This window comes from Zingiber officinale, chromosome 5A (assembly GCF_018446385.1).
Source record: "Zingiber officinale cultivar Zhangliang chromosome 5A, Zo_v1.1, whole genome shotgun sequence".
Lineage (NCBI taxonomy): Eukaryota > Viridiplantae > Streptophyta > Magnoliopsida > Zingiberales > Zingiberaceae > Zingiber > Zingiber officinale.
The window spans coordinates 66,215,422-66,237,578 of record NC_055994.1 but is presented as its reverse complement, the minus strand read 5'-3'; the positions used below and the strand labels follow the sequence as shown (position 1 = coordinate 66,237,578).

Here is a 22,157-nt window from a genome sequence, read left to right as displayed (position 1 = left end):
TACAGAGTAAATTGTTATAGATTTAATTTTGACAGAGTCGGAGCTCTTTTTGGTACCACACTAGTCTCCTCCAACTCAATGACTAATTATAGGCTAAGGATCTTCACATCAAGATGAAGAAGGTATACTGTAGTGTCTAGAGATGGTAAACTGCAGTGAGTCCAAGGAAAAGGGAGAACATAATAAAAATTTAAAGCAACAATTATATATAGCTATTAAAAGTTTAGAGGATGTTAAAAGGGACATAGCAACAGTCATAAATGAAAAGGATAGTCTTTTAACATCAAAGGATAATTTAATTGTTGAGATGGAGTTCCAGCTTAGAGATAAAGATCTTCAAATAAGGGAACTTCTTGATTTACCGGATAGGAGTGCCAAAAATACTGATAGTAGCAATGTTGATGTGGACAAGACTATAGGTGGAAACAATAGAATTTTAATTGTAAAAGATAAAATCATAGCTGATACCAAAATTAAAATCAAAGAGCTCCAAAAACAACTACAAACCAAGGTCTCAAAAGAGCCATAAGCAACCCCTACCACAGATAAAGAGGCCATAAAACCTAATTTGCCAACATATATAAAAATAAAGTGTTGGGACTTTCGAGCCGGAAAAATCGCTTTTTGCGTTGCGGAAACCCCGAAGTCCCATGCCACCGTATCCGTGCGAAGATAAAAATTTCATGTACATGTTTTTTTAACTTAGATCTACTCTAGATCTACATGGTAGAGATTTATACCTTTGATGTGAAGCCCTTCGCTTATCCCGCTCGTCCAAGAAGATGCCGGATCTCAAGGGTGTCAAGTGAACACCCCTCTATGTGTATCCACACGAACAATTAGATGGAGAAAAACCTCGTAAGTGTGCTAGCACTCAAGGAGGTTTCAGCCAAGGTGGAGGAGAGGGAGAACAAGAAGAGAGGAGGAAGAAGATGAAAATCAATTGCCTTGAATTAGCACACAAATGCACTAATTTCACCTTTTAAGTGGTCGGCCACTTCATGGTGGTTTGTAACCTCCATGGGATACCAAGGGTCATAACTCTTGGTTTCTCTCATGAGGTGGCATACCATGAAGTAGTCTTGATGATGTGGCACATCATTATTGGTCGGCCCTTATGCCAAGTCATCTAATGAAGGCATATGGTCAAGTCAAGGTCAAGTCAAACTTGACTCTTAATCTTCCTTCTCAAGTCAAGTCAAACTTGACCTCTTACCTCCCATGGTTGATTAAATCCAACCAGTTGATTCAAGCCAACATAATTTAATGAATCTATATTCATTGAATTAAATTGATTCAATGAGTCATAATCTAAATTAGACTCATTCTACACATGAATCAAATTGAGTCCAACTCAATTAGTCTAATTTGGATTACTCTTAATCCAACTTGGTTCATCACATGAACCTAATCCTCTTGGTTTATCAAATGAACCTAATCTCCATCTAATTGCCCTTTGTGTGTGACCTTATAGGTTCTTGTAATGTTGGCAATGCTCCTAAACCCATTTAGAAGCATAAGTAATGAGCGGTATCTAGCAACACATCATTACTACCCAAATTACAAGAATGTTGAGATCCAACATCACCTTGTCACTACTAATTGTGACTCCTCACAATATATGACAAGTGTCCTTCTATCCTTGACATCTAAATTGATCAATTTGAGGCATAGACGGTGTCATCCTATGATCAATCTAAATCTTGACCTCCAAGTATTCTCACTCTAATCAAATAAGCTCAATATCTCATATTGACTCATTTGGGCATGGTCATGCACTTAGTGGTCTCACTCTATCAAGAATAATGATGTCACTCCCGTCATATAGGAGGAATGTATCCCATCTACATCACTCACATCCCTCCGCATAATTTGTTACATACCCAGTAATCGCTTTTATAGTCCACCCAGTTACGGGTGACGTTTGACGAAGCCAAAGTATGCAACTCCTTATGTAGGGAACCATGGTGACTTTAGGTCCAAGGACTATTAGTCATACTAATAGCCACATAAGAAAGTATATGACACTCATATAATGATCCATGATATTTTCTCATGGTGGATCATTCAGTATACATTCTCTAATGCATACTCACGTGTCAACTTGATATCTCTATATCCATGACTTGTGAGATCAAGTCATCGAGTTGACCTACATGCTAGTCTCATCGCATTAACATTGTCCTTGAATGTTAATACTTGACTAGGAATGATTAAGAGTAGTGTTCTCTATATCATCTCACTATCGATTCAACCAATCGATTGATATAGATAAGAACCTTTTACTCAATGACGCTATTATACTTAGTTATTTGACACCAATACAAATAAGTATAATAACCAAAATAAATGCCTTTATATACATAGGAATATGATACAATGAGTCCATACAATAATCATCAAATGATTGGCTCTAGGGCTCTAACTAACAGCAACGCCGTCGGGGAGAAGCCGCGTCAGCTGTGGCAACCGGGGGCAACGCGAGAGGGCAAGGGAGGCAGCGGCGCTAGGGCACAGGGGAGGCCAACGACACTTTCGTGCGGCGATGGCGCTATGCAGAGGCGCTTGGCATCGCTAGCAGTAGTGGGCGTCGCTAGGGCAAATTCATCGTGAGGGCAGAGGGTGAGGGATCAAAAGGAGGAAAGACCTCGAAGCTTCCTTTGGCTGGCCGTTTTGTAGGCGAGGGGAGGAACGGAATCGACGCGGTGGCGGCGGCGGTTTGGGAAAGAAAAGAAACGGCCAGAGTGTGGCTCGGGCACGCGGCGCGGATCAGGGAAGAAACAGCGAAGGAGGGAATAAAAAGAAAAGGAAAGGATTTAAAGAAAATAAACATTTCCTCGTTAAAATGAGGTAGCCTAAACAAGCTTCCCCCAGGGCCCAATTTATCCTCGTAAACTCGTCTATACGGTCTCCGAAAAATTTTCGAAAAATTTCTAAAAATTCTGAAAATTTCCCTTATGGTTATTCGCCATTTTTCGATATTTTACACATGGAGACCCAAAAGGTCACGGTTGACCAAGAGTTGGGTTGGAGATTTTGGACTTGAGTTTGAGTCAAGTTCAGGCCGGTCAATCGATCAAGCGATCGATTGAACCAGGGTCCAATCGATCAGTGGATCGATTGGAGTGTGTTGCGAAGGAAGGAATGGCCCAATCGATTGGTCGATCGATTGAGACCATAATTCGCGACCACAGAGGCCTTCCCAATCGATCGGGCAATCGATTGGGAGCTGCCGATCGATTGGGCAGGGGAGTTCTCGCGCAATCGCGAGAACACAGAAAGCTTCTGAATCGATCCACCGATCGATTCAATGTTCCCAATCGATCGGTCAATCGATTGGGATTCAACCGTTGGGCAGGATGCAGGTGATGGACGACTGCGATGGAGCGGTGCTGACGTGGCAATCGATTGGGGATGGATTGGATCGATTGAGAGCACTGTTTAAAGCCTTGGCGAAGCATTTTCTCTGCAAATCTTTACGATTTCTTCCTGCGGTTTTCTGCGATCTTCACCAACGATTTCCTCCGAGTTTCTTGCCAGTTCTTGAGAGTTCTTGGAGTGCATCCCCAAGATTCAAGAGGCAACAACAACACACAGAGAGTAAGCAAGAAGAGTGTGTTTTCACTTGTATTTTTATATTTCTCTTCTTGTGTGAGTTGTATTTGTGTGTTTGGGTTTGTACAGGCTTCTCCGCCTCCGACTGCGATCGAGAAGTGTTGGTGCAGTTAGCACTAACGGTCTAACTCAGGTTTTGATGAATGACAAATTGGGTTAAGTTAGGTTTGTCGTTATCTAACACTCTGACCGAGTGTGTAGACGAAGTCCAAACAGGTCGACGGGCTGACCGGATGTCTGGCACGAAGTCCAAGCGGGTTGACGGGTTGACCGGACGCTTGGCACGAAGTCCAAATGGGTCGACGGGCTGATCGGACATTTGGCACGAAGTTCAAGCGGGTCAACGGGCTGACCGGACGCTTGGCACGAAGTCCAGCTAGGTCGACGGGCTGACCGGATAGCTGTCGAGAAGTCCAGACGGGTCGAAAGGCGGACCAGGCGTCTGGCGGGTAAGTAAAGGTAAGTCACTGGAGGGGAGTGATTGTGAGGACGCGTTCCCGGGAAGGGAACATTAGGCATCGATCCGGCTTAGATCCATTTCAGATATCTAAGTCGAGATCGTGACTAGATTTCGATCTCGGAAAGATGGAATCTAAGTCATACTCTTTATGTTGAACTTATGAATTGTGCTAACACTTTGTTTTGCAGGTTACACATTATATATTTGCCTCGGACTAACCTTGTCTTGCAGGAGAAGGATTTTCTGGAGAAAGGAGGTCCGGGCGTTCGGAAGGGATCTGGGCCCCCGGAGGCAAATATTATCCATTTCGCGGCGTATACACATGGAGCTCGCTGGTTGGGTCTGCCACGTCACACCAGGGCGCCCGGAAGGGATCCAGGGCATCCCGAGCCCCATATAAAAGAAGGGTAAGGGGTGGAGCTTCAAGAACAACTCAAAACTCTCAGACTGCTCTACTGTGCTCCTGCAACGCCACGAGGCCACTCCAACAAAAGCGCTCTCTTCAATTTAATTCTTTTCATTTTGTCGGTATTTTCTTTTCTGTCAATTCTTATACTAAATTTGTAATTCCATTTTTCGAATTGATAGTGATTGCCCAACGAAAGTACTCAACGAGTACGGGCCTTGGAGTAGGAGTCGACACAGGCTCCGAACTAAGTAAAAAGGTTCTGTGTTAGCATTGTTTTACTTTTCCGCTGCGCTTACTCTTTTCGAAAGTTTTATAATCGATATTCACCCCCCCCCCCCTCTATCGAACGATCACGATCCAAAAAGTGGTATCAGAGCAGGTACCGCTCTGATTTGGTGCAACCACCAATCAGACAAGAGGGTGATTTATTTTTTAATTTTTTTCTATTTTCGGATTTTGATTTTTCATAAAATTCCAAATTGGTATTATTACCTTTTTGGAAATCTCCTTCCATTGTAATTAAATCTAAATTAGTGCAACACCAATTTAGTTATTTTTATTTAATTCTTCCCGCACTACTAATCCAAGACCAAGTCTTGAAACCTCTCTATTTGTTTTTTTTTTTTGTGTAGATTAAATATGTCGCAGATCGAGGGCTTCAGCACAGTGCAACCTCCCCTTTTCAACAGGGATGATTTCTCGTACTAGAAGAAGCGAATGGAGGTGTACCTCAAGATGGACTTCGACTAATGGCTAACCGTCACAAAAACCTACAGACCTCCAGTCGACAACTCCGGGAATCCACTAGATCCAGAATAGTGGACTCCAGACATGAAGAAAAAGGCATCGACGGACAACAAAGCAATCAACACTTTGCAATGCGGACTAACAAGAGAAGAACTGAACCGGGTCGAACCGCATCAAAACGCTAAAGAGCTGTGGGATAAACTGATCGAGCTGCACGAAGGAACCAGCGACGCTAAGGTAACAAAAAGGGATTTATTATTAAATAAAATATTTAATATAAAAATATAGGAAGGAGAAACAGCGAGTCAGCTGCACGCGAGGATCAAGGATATCCTCAACGGGCTCCACGCAATAGGCCACCAGATGGACAATAGAGACCTTATCAGGTATGCGTTAAATGCATTTCCACGTAATAGTTTGTGGGCATCCATAGTGGATGCCTAAAAAATTTCTAAGAATTTAACTAAGCTTAAATTAGATGAATTGTTTTGTGAATTGGAGTTACATGAGCAGACTAATGTTGGAGCCGAGAAAGGTATTGCTTTATACGCAGGTTCCTCCAAGAAGAACAAGCTCGAACCTGAAGAAGACTCTGACCAGAGCTCTGAAGATGAAGAACACTTGGTGAACCTGGTAAGGAAGATGTTCACCAGGAGGAAGAGAAGCTTCAACAAGAAGGATCTACAAAGGATAAGTTCGCCAGACGATACAAGGAACGTGACATGCTTCCAATGCAACAAAAAGGGGCACTACAAGAATGAGTGCCCAAGACTAAAGATCGACAAACCGAAGTCGACCAAAAAGAAGGCCCTCAAAGTGACGTGGGACGACTCCTCCTCGAACAAATCAGAAGCAGAAGATCAGAAGCACCAAACCACCTCGCGCTGATGGCCCGCAAAGCAGAGTCGGAAGACAAATCAGAAGACGGGTCCGAACCCGAATCGAGCCACGAGTCCGTACTCGTTTCCGAAGGTTCCGAAGAGGTATTCCTAACCTTAAACCGAAAGTTTTTTAAAATTATTTCTTGCTTAAATAATAAGTTAGTTAAATTAGAAAATGAAAACAAATTGCTCCTCGAGGAAAATCAAATCCTCAAGGAATAAGTTGTAAATAATAAACCAACTCAAGTTCTAACACTTGAGGAGGAGAATTCATCATTAAAATTAGAAATTAATAATTTAAAAAATATGTTAGAAAAATTTACTACAAGATCAAAAAATTTAGACTTAATCCTAAATAATCAAAAAGCATGTTATAATAAAATCGGACTCAGATATAAGTGGAACTCAAATAAAACTTTTAAATCATTAATAACCCAATACAAACCAACGAATAAAGCCTGTGTTCCGAAAGCGTGTTTAACCACGCAAATAGGACCTAACCAATATTATATCCTCAAAGATAAAATATATTACATAAAGTCAAATAAACCAAATCAAAAACCAGAATACAAACCTAAACCAAAAAAATGAAAATCTAACTATATTAAAACTCAACAAAATTTAAACTATCACCAAGTAAAATATAATTATAAAATAAATAGACATAAACTTAGAACTAAAAATTAAATTAATGGCCATTAATTCAGGGGGAGGCTCCAGAATAGCTAGCACATCTAAAACTAACCTACCCGGTAGGGTAACCCTAACCAACCTACCCGACAGGGTAATTAGGACTAGTTAAAAAGGGTTCAAGTTTAACTTGAAAAATGGTACTGGTGAAATTTTGGATGATAGTACGTTAGGGAAGCTTAGTCTATGCATGTCTAGAAAGATATGGCTTCGACCTGGTGCATTTGGCTAAGTGGAACTGACCGAAGCTACCCTTTATGGATCCTAACCAGTTAGACCAAGGTTTTGTACTAAGTCCAGTGGATAGAAATATTTGGAAAACCTCGAATGCATGATTACTTTAATGATATATAAGTGACTCACCATAGCCCAAAAGTTTATCTAGAGAACGCCTATTTGTTGAACTCAAAGCTAAACCTGAATCTAACACAAGTTAAAAACAAACCCTAAAATTGAACCTAATTCATCTGACAAAATTATAGGGTTTCCTGATTGAAAACATAGATCGAGTGAGATGACTAAGGACTTAAATTAAAATTAAATTAAAATTAAAATTAAATTAAATTAAATAAAATTAAAATTAAAATTAAATCAAATTAAAATTAAACTTAAAATAAAATTAAATTAAATTAAATTAAATTTTTTATTAAAATCAATTTTTTTAACTTAAAAATTATTTTAAAATTAAACTTATTTTTTTAATTTAAAAATTAAAATCAATTTTTTAACTTAAAATTATTTTAAAAATTAAACTTAACTTTTTTTAACTTAAAAATTATTTTAAAATATTAAACTTAAATTTTTTTAACTTAAAAATTATTTTAAAAATTAACACATTTTTTTTAACTTAAAATTATTTTAAAAATTAAACTTAACTTTTTTTTAACTTAAAAATTATTTTAAAAAATTAAACTTAACTTTTTTAACTTAAAAATTATTTTAAAAATTAAACTTAATTTTTTTTTAACTTATTTATTTTAAAAATTAAACTTATTTTTTTAACTTAAAAATTTATTTTAAAAATTAAACTTAATTTTTTTTTAACTTAAAAATTAAACTTAATTTCTTTTAACTTAAAAATTATTTTAAAAATTAAACTTAAATTTTTTTTAACTTAGAAATCTAACTTAATTTTTTTTACTTAAAAATTAAACTTAATTTCTTTTAACTTAAAAAATTATTTTAAAAATTAAACTTAATTTTTTTTTAACTTAAAAATTTATTTTAAACTTAATTTCGTTTAACTTAAAAATTATTTTAAAAATTAAACTTAAATTTTATTTAACTTAAAAATTTATTTTAGAAATTAAACAAATTATTTTAAAAATTAAACTTAATTTCTTTTAACTTAAAAATTATTTTAAAAATTAAACTTAATTTTTTTAACTTAAAAATTTATTTTAAAAAATTAAACTTAATTTTTTTTTAACTTAAAAATGTATTTTAAAAATTAAACTTAAATTTTTTTTAACTTAAAATTTTATTTTAAAAATTAAACTTAAATTTTTTAACTTAAAAAATTCACTCTAATAAATCTTATTCAATTTACTCTCATCAAATCTAAAGAATGACTATAAGTCCAAAATTTAGACTAACCCCAACTCCTACTTATTGTAGGAAACCAAGTGGATTTTGGACAGTGGTTGCTCCAAACATATGACTGGAGATCACACAAAATTTACTCAAGTCATCTACAAAAGCCTAGGAATAGTTGCCTTTGGAAACAACGACAAACTCAAGGTAATTGGTATAGGTAATATCAAACTACAAATTGACTTTATTATTATAAATGTTTTACTTGTTGAAAATTTCAAATATAATCTTTTAAGTATCAGTCAATTGTGTGATACTATGTATAAGGTTAGGTTTTTATCTACAAAATGCTTAATCAAACACCTAGACAACCCTCACATAAGCCTAAAAGGATTTAGAAAAGACAACATCTATGCAATCAACTTAACCACTTCTTCAACTAAGTGTTACTTAACACAAAAAGAATAAACCTGGTTATAGTATAGAAGAATGTCACACACGAATTTTAAAAATATAAGCAGACTAAACGGATTAGTTAGAGGTTTACCAAAATTACCTAACTTAGATTCAACCATATGTAATGCCTATTAACAAGGTAAACAAACAAAATCTACCCACAAACCAACTAATCAAACACAAACCAATTCAATATTAGAACATTTACACTTAGATCTATTTGACTCCCATGGAGTTAAATCAATAAATGGAAGTCTATACTGTCTAGTAACAATAGATGACTATTCTAGGTTCACTTGGGTAAAATTCTTAAAAAATAAAAATGAACCCTTTGAAATATTTACAAATTTCTGTAAACAAATTGAGAATGAAAAAGATATCAAAATTAAAAGACTTAGAAGCGACAATGAGGGAGAATTTAAAATCACAATTTTAGTAAATTTTGTCTTGAAAACGGATATCATCACGAATTTTCGTGTCCAAAAATCCCCAACAAAATGGAATTGTAGAAAGAAAAAATAGAACCTTACTTGAAGCTTCCAGAATGATGCTAAATGAATATAATCTACCCAAGTACTTTTGGACAAAAGCTGTTAGTACAGCCTGCTATGTACAAAATAGAACAACACTAAATAAAACGCACAACAAAACCCCTTTTGAAATTTACTATAACAAACAACCCAATATAAAATACTTTAGAGTATTTGGGTGTCCAGTCTTCATCCTAAACACAAGAGAACATTTAGGAAAATTCACCTCTAAAATAGAAAATAGAATTTTTGTAGGTTACTCCCTAAATAGTAGGGGCTCAGAGTTTATAATAAGGTTACCTTAAGGATTGAAGAGACTGCAAATATGAAATTTGAAGAATCCAACGAAAACCTAAAACAAACTCAACCAATTGAATTTATTCAAGAAAACAATTCTGAAGGAACCAACCAACCTCTAAATCATGAAGAAGAAGATCAACCTCAAGAGAATCAACATCCTAAAACTATAAGAGTCAACCCTAATCATCCAATTGATCAAATAATTGGTGACCCAGACCTAAGAGTTCAAACTAGGTCATCCTTTAGAAATCTAAGCCAAATATCATTAATCTCAAAAATTGAACCCAAAACCATAGCTGAATCTCTACTTGACCCAGACTGGGTCATAGCTATGTAAGAAGAACTAGCTCAATTTGAGCGTAATGAAGTTTGGGACTTAGTACCACCACCCAAAAATAAGAAAGTAATAGAAACAAAATGGGCATTTAGAAACAAACTAAGTGAAACTGGGGAAATTACTAGAAATAAAGTCAGACTAGTTGTTAAAGGGTTTAGTCAAGTAGAAGGACTTGACTATGATGAAACTTTTGCCCCGGTAGCCAGATTAGAGTCATTAGAATGTTACTTAGCTATGCATCCCACAAAAAGTTCAAATTATATCAGATGGACATTAAATCTGTGTTCCTAAATGGACTAATAAAAGAAGAAGTCTACGTAGGACAACCACATGGGTTTGAAAATTTAGAACACCCTGACTATGTCTACAAATTAAAAAAGGCTTTATATGGACTTAAACAGACACCTAGGGCATGGTATGAAAGACTAACTTCTTACCTAATCTCTAAAGGGTTCAACCAAGGTCAAATTGACCCTACCTTATTTGTCAAGTTAATAAAAGAAGATATTTTTATAGCTCAAATCTACGTAGATGATATAATCTTTGGTTCAACAAATTCAGAATTTTTAGATGAATTTACAAGCCTAATGGAACATGAGTTTGAAATGAGTCTAGTAGGTAAATTAACCTATTTTTTAGGGTTACAAATCAAACAAACGAATGAAGGAAATTACATTTTTCAACAAAAATACACTAAGGAATTACTTAAGAGATTTGGAATGGAAAATACTAAAGAGATAAAAACACCTATAGCAGTGAACACAATCTTAGATGATGACCCCAATGGAAAATCAGTGGATTTAAAATACTATAGGAGTGTTATAGGTAGCCTACTGTACTTAACTGCAAGTTGACCAGATATTTTGTTTGCAATTAGTATGTACGCTAGATACCAAACCTGTGCTAAAGAATCTCATTTGACTCAGGTCAAAAGAATCTTTAGATACCTTAAAGGAACAACAAAGGTAGGAATTTGGTATCCTAGAACTAATAACTTTGAATTACTAGGATATTCTGACTCTGATTACGTCAGGTGCAAATTAGACCGCAAAAGTACAAGTGGTGGGTGTCAACTACTGGGTCCATCACTTGTCAGCTGGTTTAGTAGAAAGCAACACTGTGTTGCTCTATCCACAACTGAGTCAGAATATATAGCTATAAGAGAGTGTGTTGCACAATTATTATGGATGATGCACACCCTAAAAGATTTTAACTTAAACCTTACAAATGTAAAAGTTTTAATTGATAATATTAGTTCAATTAACCTAACAAAAAATCCAGTGCATCATTCCCGAACTAAACACATTGAAATTAGGCATCACTTTATCATGGATCATGTAACTAAAGGTGACATTGAACTCAAATACATTGAGTTCAAGTCAAATTTAGCAGACATATTCACAAAATCACTCCCTGAAAGTGAATTTAGCAATCTACGCAGAAAAATAGGGATGTGTTTAATAGATTAGGATTTTCAAAATTCAAAACTATTTTAAAAAATGATTGTTTTAAATCCTAGGTTAAAACTGTTTTATTCTTTCAAAACTTTCCTATTTTTAGAAGTTCAAAAAGATTTTTAGCCTTAGACTAGGTCAATCCCTTAGAAATCATGTTCCCCTAGAACTAGTACTTGAGCATCTCACTAACACCCTAGTTTTACCTTGCTTGTGACTGACGAACATAGAAAGGGATGAGATGCATAGGCCAGTTGCCTGGACTTAAGATGCTTATGTCAGTGCATTGATATAAGTCTGGGCGTTAAATATCAAACATATATTAATCAAGTTAAGTTATTTAGTTTAGTCAAACACTAACTGATTACAATATACTTAACTTAACTAACCAAGTGAAAGTTGCTATCTTCTGATAGTCAGTAAGTACCTAATTGGTTAGACAGCTATTTTAAATGTCAGGTTTAGGGGGAGTATTAAATCAACCTACTTTCTCACTTAGCACCAAAATTATTTTTCTCCACCTTAAAAATAATGTCTTTTCTAAAAAAAATTTTTAATCAGTCTTGAGATTGAATTTTGATTTTGAAATTTGAAGTTTTTACAAACTTAGTGCTGAAAAATCTTAATCAGTTTTGAAAAGTAGATTTTTCAAACTTAGTTTTGAAATTTTTGATTTTGAAAACTTATGTTTGAAACCTTTTTTATAAATCTATTTTTGAAAACTAGCTTTAATAATCTAAGTTTTTAAATTAGATTTTATAAACTAAGGTTTTGAAAACTGATTCTTTTACAAACTTATTTTGAAAAATTTTAATTAGTTTTGAAAAAGTAGATTTTTTTTTCAAACTTAGCTTTGAAATTTTGATTTTGAAAACTTATGTTTATAAAGCATTCCAAGTTGAAACTTATTTTGAAAATTAGCTTTTAAAAACCTTCTCTTTGAGTTTGCAAATTTCATCTAATTTTGCAAAAACTATCTTTAAAAATTACTCAAAAAATACTAAGTTATGTTGCTAAATTTTTCTAAACTTAGTTATGTTACAAAAGTCAAATTACTATATGGTGAAATTTAAACTCCCCCAAGTTACCTTGACATCATTTCTTACAACTTTTACTCTGTTTAAATTATGTATTACTTAACTTATGTCCTTATTTGATGAATGCCAAAGGGGGAGGGATAGGTGGTTAAGTTAGAGAAACAAAATGTCAAATTTAAAAAACTAACTTAAACCTTAAAAATCATACTTGGTTTTTGCATATCTTCTCACTAACTGAACCAGGTTGTTAAAAATGGAGAGATTGTTGGTGCAATTAGCACTAACAGTCTAACTCAGGTTTTGATGAATGACAAATTGAGTTAAGTTAGGTTTGTCGTATCTAACACTCTGACCGAGTGTGCAGGCGAAGTCTAGATAGGTCGACGGGCTAACCGGATGTCTGGCACGAAGTCCAAGCGGGTTAACGGGCTGACCGGACGCTTGGCACGAAGTCCAAATGGGTCGACGGGCTGACCGGACATTTGGCATGAAGTCCAAGCGGGTCGACGGGCTGACTGGACGCTTGGCACGAAGTCCAGCTAGGTCGATGGGCTGACCGGATAGCTGGCGAGAAGTCCAGACAGGTCGAAGGGCAGACCGGACGTCTAGCGAGTAAGTAAAGGTAAGTCATTGGAGGGGAGTGACTGTGAGGACGCGTTCCCGGGAAGGGAACATTAGGCATCGATCCGGCTTAGATCCATTTTGGATATCTAAGTCGATATCGTGACTAGATTCCGGTCTCGGAAAGACGGAATCTAAGTTATACTCTTTATGTTGAACTTATGAACTGTGCTAACACTTTGTTTTGCAGGTTACACATTATATATTTGCCTCAGACTAACTTTGTCTTGCAGGAGAAGGATTTTCTGGAGAAAGGAGGTCCGGGCGCCCAAAAGGGATCCGGGCACCCCGGAGGCAAATATTATCCATTTCACGGCGTATACACGTGGAGCTCGCTGGTTGGGCTTGCCACGTCACACCAGGGCCCCCGGAAGGGATCTGGGGCGGCCTAAGCCTCATATAAAAGAAGGGTCAGGGGTGGAGCTTCAAGAACAACTCAAAACTCTCAGACTGCTCTACTGTGTTCCTACAATGCCGCGAGGCCACTCCGACAAAAGCTCTCTCTTCAATTTAATTCTTTTCATTTTGTTGGTATTTTCTTTTCTGTCAATTCTTGTACTAAATTTATAATTTCATTTTTTGAATTGATAGTGATTGCCCAACGAAAGTACTCAACGAGTACGAGCCTTGGAGTAGGAGTCGACATAGTCTCCGAACCAAGTAAAAAGGTTTTGTGTTAGCATTGTTTTACTTTTCCGCTGCGCTTACTCTTTTCAAAAGTTTTATAATCGATATTCACCCCCCCTCTATCAAATGATCACGGTCCAACAAGAAGGAGTATTTCATAGTGTAACGACCCGACCCTCTTGGCCCATTTGGCGGCCCATTTGGCGACCCTCGGGTTGTCGACCGTCTGCCCTTATGTCGTCGGCCCATTTGGCGACCTCTCATGTCGTCGACCGACGACTCTTTGGCCGTGCCGTTACTCACTAGGACTTTCCACCCCTGGTAGTGGATTTTTGCCTCCCACAGGATTCGAACTCTAAACCTTCAGACTTAAGTATTAGAGTTTATGAATCCTAGTAACCAAGTGAGATCTCACTTGGTTACCAGGATTCATAAATTCTAATACTTAAGCCTGGAGGTTTAGAGTTCGAATCCTGGGGGAAAATCTAGTCTTTGTCAAATCGTCGATCGACGACATTATAAAGCCGCATGGGCGATCTCACTTGGTTACCAAGATTCATAAACTCTAATACTTAAGCACGGAGGTTTAGAGTTCGAATCCTGGGGAGGCAAAATCGCCACGGGTGGGAAGTCCTAGTGAGTAACGACACGACCAAGGTCGTCGATCGATGACATTAGAGGTCGCCAAATGGGCCGGCGACATAAGGGCCGGTGGCGACATGAGGGCGCGAATAAATAGGCCAAGTGGGCGGGTGGTTACAATAAAAGGCGCCTTTTATTGTAACGACCCTCTTGGCTCGTCGACCGTTGGCCCTTATGTCGTCGGCCCATTTGTCGACCTCTCATGTCGTCGACCGAGCGACCTGGCCGTTACTCACTGACTTTCCGATGGTTTTTGCCGAACTCTAAACCTCGTGTTATGAATCTGAACAAGTGAGCTCACTGTTACCGAGATTCATAAACTCTAATACTTAGCACGGAGGTTTGGGTTCGAATCACGGGGGCAGACCGGTGGAAAGTCCTAGTGAACGCGGCCAGGGTGGGTCGGCGACATGAGAGGTCGCCAAATGGGCCGGCGACATAAGGGCCGACGGTCGACGACATGAAATGGGCCAAGAGGGTGGGTCGTTACAATAAAAGGCGCCTTTTTTATTGTAACGACCCTCTTGGCCCATTTGGCGACCCTCGGGTCGTCGACCGTCGGCCCTTATGTCGTCGGCCCATTTGGCGACCTCTAATGTCGTCGACCAACGACCCTTGGCCGTGTCGTTACTCACTAGGACTTTCCACCCCTGGTCAGTGGATTTTTGCCTCCCCCAGGATTCGAACTCTAAACCTCCAGGCTTATGTATTAGAGTTTATGAATCTTGGTAACCAAGTGAGATCACCATTTTATTGTAACGACCCGGCCCTCTTGGCCCATTTGGCGACCCTCGGGACGTCATGTCGTCGGCCCATTTGGCGACCTCTCATGTGTCGATCGACGACTCTTTGCCGTGCGGTTACTCACTAGGACTTTCCACCTGGCGGTGGATTTTTGCCTCCCGAGGATTCGAACTCTAAACCTCCAGCTTATGAGTCCTGGTAACCAAGTGAGATCATCTCACTTGGTTGCCAGGATTCATAAACTCTAATACTTAAGCCAGGAGGTTTAGAGTGACGGTCGACGACCCGAGGGTCGCCAAATGGGCCGCCAAATGGGCCAAGAGGGTCGGGTCGTTACACATAGTGGAGGAGTGAGTCGGTGTGTGGATCCTTAGATTAGTCACCTTTTCTTGAGATGGATACCAAGTAAATCCTACTTGTTAACATTATATAGTTTGTCTTCAAGTTGTATTCCCACTACAACAAAAACCCTCATAGACATCGGTGGAACAACAACGGTTTTAAGCAAAAATCGATGTCTTTGAGTATTTTACACCGGTTTTTTCAAAAACCGGTGTCTATGAGTGCAGATTTTCGCTCATAGACATCGGTTTTTTAGGCAATGTCTATGAGCGCCTTTTTTCATTAATAGACACTGATTTTAATAGTGGTTTTTAAAACCCGATGTTAATGAACCAAAATAAAATATTTTAATATTCCCACCAGCCAAAATTTGCAACACTGTGAAGTTCCCTCCAAACCTAAACCTATATCGCGCCCCTTCCTCCGACCATCTCTCTCAGCATAAACCTAAACCTAAACCTCCAACCATCTCTCTCAACCTCATCTCCCTCTTCCCTTTCCTAGATCGACACCCCTTCCTCTCCCGATTAGGATCAACACACGACGTCCTTGCTTCCTCTCTCCGTCTCTGTGTCCATCTCCGGTCATCGGGCTACCCCTTCAATTTTGTTGTCTCCCCTCTAGATCCACGTCAGTAGCGATCTAGTCTCGAGATCCAGTTCTTAAATTCCTGGTCAGAAGAAGCTTCTATAGATCCGGCTTTGGATTCGAGCCCTAGATCCCCTCTTCCTCCATTTTGATTTGCGTTTGTCTGCTATGTTTTTGATCTGGCAGATATGCTGACCAAATTCGAGACGAAGAGCAACCGGGTGAAGAGTGTGAGCTTCCACAGCAAACGTCCCTGGGTCCTTGCCAGCCTTCACAGTGGCGGTGAGCTCAATCCCGAGGAAGAGGGCTACTTCCAGGACAGCTTCGCCGAGCTCAACCCCAAGAAATCATGGGCCAAGAAGCTCAAGGAGGCCACTCTCAGTCTCAAAGTCAAAGATTCCAGATCTTATTTCAAATCCCTGTTCCACAGATCTCGACCCACAAATGATAAATTGGAAGGCCCAAAAACCTTGAGACGCCATCAAAATCCAAACATGGTGGAAGACGAGAGCTGGAGCAAGTCCTCCGCCGCTTCTTCCAAGTCGTCGTCCTTCTCCAGCGAGTTCAACGGCGGTAAGTCCATGCTGAGGCGGAGCAGCAGCGCAAGCTATGATGCGGAGACCTCGATCCAAGGGGTGATCGCCTACTGCAAGAAGAGTAGTCAACGTGCGGTTGACTCCGATCACTCCGCTGCCAGGAAGAGCGGAGTACTCACAGGATTCTACAATTTTTGTCTTCTTCTCGTCCTCCATCTCGTGCCTCCCTCGACTCTCAAAGCACTCAATCCTCAATTCCCCACGTAGCCACTCTTCTTCCACCTCTGTGCACATCTATGGAGGAAGGCAAAGACGTGGAGCACTCCAGAGCAACAGCCAGCTCCGTAATGCCATTGCCTAAATCTCCATCCACACAGTATGAAGAGAATGGGAGAGAGGAGGAGGGTGTCCACAACGCTTTTCTAGTCTTACAACATCTCTATTTTTTTTCCTGCTAAATTAATTGTTTCTGCTACTAATTTCTCGTTGCAAGAGCTGAAAGACCTACGGTCTCAGTTTCACCATGCGGCAGAACATTGTGAGCGTGCATTTTCCTCAACCCAGCAGAAGAAGATGTAAGTTGTTAATTTCTTCTTCCTTTCCTTTCTTTTCTTTTCCCTACATCAACAAACAATTTCGGGAGGTTGATGTGCATTAGTGTAAAATTAGGATTTTGGAGGGGACAAAGAGCTACATATGTGAAGCAGTTGTGGCAATAGTCGACCATTTAGGAACTGTCTCATCCAAACTCGAGTAGAGTCTCCTTGCAAATGTTGTGGTTAATCAGACTGAACAAAGAATTGGTTGCTTGAAGCAGGTGAAGAAGTTTCTTCAAAGGCAGACATTAATTTTAACACAATAAACAATGATGGTGCCTGCCATTAAAGCAAATGATATAATATTCTCATAGCTTATTAAAAACTGGAATTTCAAACTTATACGCAGAGAATCCTTGCTTGCCAACAATATGCCATGTGTCTTGAGCTGTGTAACATGCAACTGGGCATCAAATTCCCTCAACACCATCAACATTTCTGTATTGACAGGGCACAACCACTATGTGATGTGTGCCTCATTTTATCCATCGTCACTACTAAAGTCCTTCCTCATCTTTGACAGTTTCATCTTCTTGATCTCTTGATTGCAAGTATTAATTAATTGATGCATGCAATGTATTTGATGAATTTCCTCAAACACTATCCTGAATTGCTTTTATCATTTTTGTTTGCTAGATTGAGGAGTTGTTATTTCCTGTTGCTAAGTTGGTTTTATGTATTCCTTGAACTATCAAGTTTCTTTTATGTCTATGCTAATTCTTTTCACTAATATGCCATGTTTTCTGGTTTATAAATTTACCTCTTTTTGTTGTTGTTGTTGTTTCTACAGGATTTGTGTGTTGGGCTTCTTAGACGCGCTACATATACAACTTAAAGGCTTTGATCATTAAGTGAGTATTTTCTTTTGACCTTCTTATTAAATCGATTCATGACCAAGTTAATTATGATTTTGTGAATTTCTGAATCCATCTAAATAGTTCCTAATATGGTTTATGGTTTAGGGTTTAGGTGATGATTCATGAATGACTCATAGTTTATTTATTGGTATAATGATGAGTCCAAATTTTGTTTGTCATACTAAGTTAATTGTTGTTGAAAGAGGAAAGTAGGAAACAACTCTCTGTCACAGGGTTAAAATATCCCAGTTATGCTTATGCACTGGATGTTGAGGTGGGCATTTGTGTCTTATCTATTAATTAGGTTGCTGTTCGAATGGAGAAAATGTCCAATGAAAAAGATCTGGTCAACAATCAAAGAAAATCTTGCAAATGATAAAGAAAGATAATGTCACATAATATTTTGGCATTATAATTGTATATTATTGTTGTATATTTCCTTATTTATTAATCCTTGTTTTATTGGGTTTTATAGGGATAGATATAAGTTTGTATATAAATATGCAAATATCCTTTGTAATGAAGATTAAATTGAGTTTTTTGCTTCAATTGTTATTACGGTTTCAGAGCCATTGAGCAATTCTTTTTTTTACTGTAGCTTGTGTTCTATTGAGAATATTTTTCCTCATTTTTGTATCCTTTAGAGGATCTGTTCAATCTTGCCAAAACTTTTGATTAATCTTCATTAATACAAACAGATTCCAAATTGTATTTGTCAAATTCAATGGCAAAAATTTTACACTTTGGGAATTTCATTTTTAGGTTTTTGTTGAAGATAAGGGATTATCTTAAATTCTTGATGGATCGGAGTAAAAAAGGTGTTGAGATGAATTGGAAAACAACGAATGCACAGATTATTACTTGGATATTCAACTCGATTGAACTTGTTATTGCATCGAGTCTTCAATCTTTTGATACTGTTGTTGATATATGAAATCATCTTAAAAGAATTTATTCTCAAGTACTAGTTAATTTATTCTATGTCACACTTTCATCCATCAAATGTGTTTATTGTGTCATTATTTTGCTTGTGTACTAGTAATTTCTTTGCATTCTATTTTGAGTAAACATGTGTTGGAAATGAGATATCTTGGTGATTGTGAGGAAATTCAATTTTCTTACTAGCTTTCTACATTTCCCGGGGACCGGGTCAATTAATAGCAATCAGTGTGCTAGTGCTAATTTAACATTAAGATCGATCTATAGAGGTATCTACTCGTTTGGTTCTAGCATGTAAAAACTTTCTATATTTTCCAGGTCAGCAAATGAGATATACTTGCATGGTGAAATATATCATTTTTTTTTTGGGCAAGCCACTTTACCAAAGAAGGATTTAAGATCACAAACTCTTCAGTCTATAAGTTTTTATTTGTGAAATATATCTTTTAAGTGTGTAATCCAGTGGAGTCTATCACTTGTAATTGATATCTATATAAATAATAAAAAGTACATCTTTATGATTGTTTGTTCCACTTTGTAATCTAGTAGCTTCCCCGCTGGCAAATATCTTGTTGTCGGAGTTGTTGATGGAAGGAATATTCGGGCAAATGATTTTGCATTCTCTCTCAGCACACTTGTGAGTCTCGAGGCCATTGTTGGAAAAGGTCGTATTGGTGTAATGTCTTTTCTTTCTTTCTAATTCTTGTTTTTCTTCAAAATGCAGCTGATATTATTTAATGTTTGTATGTAGATAAGTTTGTTGTCTCAACTTTGTGTACACAGTTGTCGACCTTGTCAACGAGACAAATTAAACTGGATACTGAGATCAAGGGCTTGCTTTTGTGTCTTCAAAAGTTGATGAAGTAAATGCATTGGCTAAAGTGTTGGTTGGTGAGAAGGATGAGGTAGTTCTCACTGCAAAAGTTATTCATGCTTCCAGGTTTCATAATGATAGCAAAAGCTTATGATATTTGGAATCTATTAGCTTTTGATGTTGTAAAAAGAATATTAGTGTACTTTATGGATACTGTTGTAAGAAGAATATTTATGTAATTTATGAATATTTGTGTATTTTATGGATACTGTTGGAAGAAGAATAATTTGTGTAATTTGTGAATATTTGTGTATTTTCTTGGATATTATCGATTTTTCACTGTTTCGGAAATCGAATTTGTGTTGTTAAACAATACTGATATTACATCGGTTTTCCACCGCTGCAAAATTGATGTCATTAACTAATATTACATTGGTCGTATATCGCTGCCAAAACTGGTGTTATTAACATATAATATTACATCGGTTTTACACCCGATGTCATTAAGTGATACTACACCGGTTTTAACCCGATATCTAAAATGACAGACCTTTTACATCGCCTTCATAGACATCGGTCGAAAATGTAATAGACAACGGTGGAAAACTGATGTCTATGAGGGTTTTTGTTGTAGTGTCCGCTGCAAACCATCAAGACGAAGCAAACGACGCAAGAGCGCGACGAACCGCTATTCACCCCCTCCCTAGCGGGCACAAAGGTCCCAACAAGTTTTACTGTCTATTACTACTCATACATCTTACTATTATTTATATATTATTGTGCTAACTTTGTTTTACAGGAGCTTTCATTCTAACTCTATTTTGCAAGAACCAAACTTTATTAGTCTACCGAACACCAGGATCAGTCGATTGAACCAAGTTGATTCAGACTAGAGATCAGTTGAAGCAGAGTTTGGTAAAGTGACTGATCAATCGACCGAACCCATGGATAGGTCGATCGAACCATGCATGCGTGGCACAAATCAAATCGATCAGAAGCAGAAATGGAAGGCAACCTGATTGGTTGACTGAACACAGGGATCAGTCAACCGAACGATCATCGTATTAAAGGCGCATTAATGAAAAATCTCAGTGAAAAGGGAAGGTTCACTATTCGATCGATCGAACAAGGTGATCAGTTGACTAAACCATTAAAGTTCATTAATGTGCGAAGATTGGATCTTAACAAAGAAGGAAGGGAGCATGATTAGTTGACCGATAGGAGATTCGATCGACTGAACTGATCAATCGACCGATGGGTTTATTAATCGACTGAACGATTCTTATAAAAGGAGAGATCGAGGTCCGAGGCAGGGCATCAGTTTCTGATTCATCTCTGTGCAAAGCTGTTGTTCGTGCTACTAGTCTACTGCTCACCTTCAATCAAGCTACTGCTACATCCAAGAATTACCGACCGAGTTCCATCTTTTATATAGTGTCGGTATATTTTGTTTAAGCTTGTATTGTTTTAATTTCCAAAAGATAGTAGTGTGTTACTATCTTACATTCATCATTTTGTATGCATTGCTTCTTTCCTAAGATTTCAGAAAGAAGAACTCTAGTGGATTATCCAACGATGCGATCAAGGATCGCGGGTCTTGGAGTGGGAGTCGACATAGGCTCTAAACCAAGTAACCAACTGAGTTATCTATTTTACTTTTACTTTTGCATTCCACCGCTACTTTGATATTCATTTTATGAATTGTTACGAAAAGAAAAGTTTTTTAAAAGAAGCGATATTCACCCCCACCCCACCCCTTCTCTATCACTTTCTATCGATCCTTCATGGCTGGCCATCGTCTTTTGTGCTTTGGTCAACGGTTAGTCCTTCTGAAGCAATTGAACTTTGATACCACTTGTAGATCCCTTGCAGCAGGTAAGAAGGGGTGAATTGCATTGCACAATTTAAAACAAACACCTTTCTCAACTCAATCGAGCTCAACACAACTACACACTTAATTAAATAGAATGAAAGAAAAATAAGTACAAGACAAAGAACGATTTACTTGGTTGGCAATCAGAAGATAGTTACTCTATGGAAAGTAAGCTAAGTAGAAAAATCTCCTTCTCAAACAAAACGTCAAAAGCGAAGAAGCTTCGTACACAAAAGACTAGGGCTCTAACTTGAAGTACCAAGTGTGTTGTTTTGAAAGGAGAAGACTAGGGCTCTATTTATAGCTCACTAGTCGAAACCGACCATTGCTGACGTGGAACGGTCCAAGCATCTAGGTGTGGATAAAACTTTATCTGCGTCGTAATGACTATGCAACAAGCAAAAGATAATATTTTATCTGGTTCAAGCGCCTGGAGTAGCTCCGGGTGCCCAGACTGCCTTCGCACAGGAGCATCTCACCAAGGCCCCCCAGCTGGACCAAACCAGTCCGAGAGCCCAGAGTAGCTCCG

The 22,157-nt window shown here is 37.9% G+C and overlaps 1 pseudogene; it reads left to right on the top strand.

Moving 5' to 3' along the window:
* LOC121979607 overlaps positions 1-16,816 on the top strand; it is a 30,888-nt pseudogene extending 14,072 nt beyond the window's left edge.
* The last annotated feature ends 5,341 nt before the right edge of the window (positions 16,817-22,157 follow it).